Raw genomic sequence first — 3705 nt, forward strand, 5'->3', positions numbered from 1 at the left:
CGCTGCACAGGCTCATGCACAGGCACATGCCAAAACCCCGACACAGACAGGACGCTCGGTGCCAGCCCCACCACCCAAATACTTGGGCCCCGGCCACGTCTCCAACGGTCCCATCCCAGACCTGGGCCAGCTCAGGCTCTGAAGCTCGCACCCAGCCTGGGTGGATCCGGGGAGCCCCCGAGCCTCCCAGCAGCCCTTTCTGGGCCAGCCGGAGCTTGGACGCAGAGGTGACACCCGCCCGGGGCACAGGGAGTGCGTGGATGTGCCAAGCGGGTACGCGTGGCAACAGCAACAAGGATGGCTGAGGCCGCACCTAGGCCTCGTCTTGGTGGGGTGGAATAGCCGGGCTACATCAGAACCAAGGCCAAGCCAGCCCCCCCTTTCGCTTCATCGATCCTTTCATGTGGGCCTTGAAGGCGAGAGAGAACCAGGCTCAGAGCGAACCCCGCCTTGGGACTTGGAGGCCTTTTATCACTCTGGGCCTCTCTCAGTGGCTCCTTCTGCTAAATGGGGATGCTCAGAAACCCGGCCGCTCCGTGACCCCTCCCATGGCAGGAGAACACCCCCCAGATCCCAGGGCTGGTGCCCGGGGCAGCCACGACTGGGACAAGCAGCGCCTCCTGGCCTGTTGTGAGTGCGCCTCAGCCCCGGCACCCTCGCCTCGAGCTGGCTCTAAAAGGGTTTGATGGACCTTCTCTCGGCAAGGGGCCTGGACGTCCGAGCTATCAGTTTAGCTGGGCTTCAGGCCTTCACCAGGCAGCGTGTCTTCAGGGGCCAGCACTCACAGGAAGTATCGTCCAGCCACTCGATGTGGGCGGGGGGATACTCCTTGAAGTAGGCGAAGATGTCCTGGGTACTCATCTCGTCGACTCCACAGACGTAGATGGTCTCCAGCCTCACCTTGGGGATCGCTGTGAAGGCACAGGCAGAAGCAGCGATTAGCATCCGTTCGGACCCCAGCTCCCGGCCGCCGGCCATTGTCATGGGAAGTCAGAGGAGACCGAGACCGAGACCACAGCCCCTCGCTCTCAGCACTACGTGAGGCCCCACTGAGGATAGCCAAGGCAGAAGCTCCTATAGGATGAGCTGGGGATTTTCTACCTGAACCCCGGCTTCCCGTCACCACTCTCACAACACCTTGAGTTCAAAGGGGACAAGAATGAGAGTGCTTCAGGCCGACAGTCCAAGCTCCCTCTGCTCATCTTTGGGGGGGGCAGGGGGTGTTCCAAGAGCTCAGATCCGGCTTCAGATTGAGAGCTGACCATGTGCCAGGCCCTGAGCCAAGAGCTCAGGATGCAAAGAGAGGCAAAGGACCATCCTGGCTCTTGAGAGCCTCCGTCTGATGAAGGAAGACAAGAAGCAATTGACTGGATATAGACAAAAATATGGCCAGAAAAACTTGGAGACCGTCTCAGTAGAAAGGATGAACCAGAAAGGCTTCTAGTGGAAAGTTGGAACTTACAGGAAGCCAGGGAGGAATAGAGGAGGGAGAGCATTCCAGGCCTGAGGGACACCAGAGAGGATGTCTGGAGCTCCGAGATAGAAGTCTTGTTCATGGGGCAACCAGGAGGCCAGTGTCCCTGGCTCAAAGAGTATGTGGCAGGGAATAAGGTGTAAGAAGCTTGGGAAGGGAGGAGGGGGCAGGTGACCAAGGGCTTTGAGTGCCAAACAGAGCACTTTTTATTTGACCCTGGAGGTCCCAGGGAGCCACTGGAGTTTACTGAGTAGGGGGTGTGGCACAGCGGGACCCGTACCTTAGGAAAATCACTTTAATGGCCGAATGTAAGACGGACAGGAGATAGGAGAGTCCTGAGGCAAGCAAAACCTCCAGCAGCTATATGATAGTGCTCTATCAGGGTGAGGGCAGGGTCAGGCAAGAGAAAGAGGGCACCGGAGAGCTGTGCACAGGGGGAAATGGACAAGAGCTGTGCAAAGGAGAAACAGACAAGAGTTGTGCACAGGGGAAATGGACAAGAGCTGTGCAAAGGAGAAATAGACAAGAGTTGTGCAAAGGAGAGACAAGAGTTGTGCACAGGGGAAATGGACAAGAGCTGCGCACAGGGGAAATGGACAAGAGCTGTGCAAAGGAGAAACTGACAAGAGCTGTGCACAGGGGAAATGGACAAGAGCTGTGTACAGGGGAAATGGACAAGAGCTGTGCACAGTGTGGAAATGGACAAGAGCTGTACATAGGAGAACAAGAGCTGTGCAAAGGAGAAATGGACAAGAGCTATGCAAAGGGGAAATAGACAAGAGCTGTGCAAAGGAGAAACTGACAAGAGCTGTGCACAGGGGAAATGGACAAGAGCTGTGCACAGTGTGGAAATGGACAAGAGCTGTGCAAAGGGGAAATAGACAAGAGCTGTGCACAGTGTGGAAATGGACAAGAGCTGTGCAAAGGGGAAATAGACAAGAGAGGGTACACGGGAAATCCACAGGCCTCAATCTCAGCTTGGATCTGGGGGTCAGAGGGAGTGAGGGATCCAGGACAGAGTCTGGGAGGAGGTGCTGGTCCCAGGGAAAATCCCAGTGGGTTGAAGGTTTGGAAATGTCCAGGATCAGGTGTCTGAGGTGGAGACAGGAGGCTGGAGGCAGCAGAGGGGTGGGGGCTAGGTAAACCGACAGACTTAAAAGACTATCAGGAGGGTCCACACGGAGGGCTTGGGTAGCCTAGAGATGGGAAAAGCCAGATACCTTCCCAGTGGAAACAGAGCCAAGAAAAGAGTTACAAGTCAGGCCATGGATGGAGGAGAGGGGGCCAGGAGGCCTCCCCCGGTCTCGTCCCCTCCAGCCCAACTTGCCTTCCTGGCCCAGGGGGCCTCCTACCTTTCTTCATCATGTCTCTGTCCAAGGCCACATTCCTCTGGGCCAGGTTGACTTCGGCTCGGAAATGGAAGCGCTTGGCCCGCTGCTCCTTCTTCTGGATTGCTTCCTAGAGAGCAAGAAGTGCAAAGAAGGGGACTGAGCCAGGGGAAGGTGGACACGGAGGCAAGATAGAAGGCCTCTGCTGGAACCCCCAGCCTCAGACCCTGGCCCTCCCAGCCCCCTCAGTGTCCTGGACCACAGGGAAGGTCACAGGTGGGGGCTCCTGCATCCAGCCCACTGCGGGCACACAGTAGGTGATTAATCAGTGCTGACTGACTGGATGAAAGGAGCAAGAAGACCAGAAGGTGGGGGGCTTGCCCCAGGCTGGGACCACCTCCACAAGGAGACCAAGGCAGAGCAGGTCAGGGGACTGCCAGTCAGTGAGGAGCAGTAGGGCAGGCCTTGAACTCAGGGCCCTGAGCCCAGCACGCCCCTTGTCCCTCCATCTCCAGAGCCTCTGCCTGAGACGTTTCTCCAGCACGAAGCCCCCCACCCCCACCCCGTGAATGAGCTTAGACAGCGCTAGACTAGCAGCTCCTGCCCAGTCGGAGGCGGGGTTGCCCAGGGGCCGCCGGCGAGGTGCACTGTGGGACGCAGCAAAAGCAACAAATTATCGGCCCGAGCCTCCCTCCCCCTCCCCGTACACTCGTCCCCCACGCAGGGCCTCTGCCAGGTGACCCGGGAGCTACGTACCTTGGAGGTGACGTCGATGCCGGTGATGAAGCTGCCTGCCTTGTTCTCGTAGCGGCGGCTCGTGTCCTGGAACGAGACCGCGGTGAGCCGAGGCCCCGAGCCCCGCCCTCGCCCCCTCCCGCCCAACGGCCTCGGCACCCGGCGGGA

The 3705-nt window shown here is 58.6% G+C and overlaps 1 long non-coding RNA gene across 1 annotated transcript; it reads right to left on the reverse strand.

The window, feature by feature from the left end:
- Window positions 1–536: 536 nt before the first annotated feature.
- LOC123253935 lies at window positions 537–3625 on the reverse strand. The gene is made up of 3 exons (XR_006506641.1): window positions 3559–3625; window positions 2827–2932; window positions 537–911 (listed from the first exon to the last, which is right to left on the reverse strand). It is a non-coding gene; the product is annotated as an uncharacterized LOC123253935 (long non-coding RNA).
- Between the last annotated feature and the right edge of the window lie 80 nt (window positions 3626–3705).

The sequence above is a fragment of the Gracilinanus agilis genome, unplaced genomic scaffold (assembly GCF_016433145.1).
Source record: "Gracilinanus agilis isolate LMUSP501 unplaced genomic scaffold, AgileGrace unplaced_scaffold10816, whole genome shotgun sequence".
Taxonomy (NCBI): Eukaryota; Metazoa; Chordata; class Mammalia; order Didelphimorphia; family Didelphidae; genus Gracilinanus; species Gracilinanus agilis.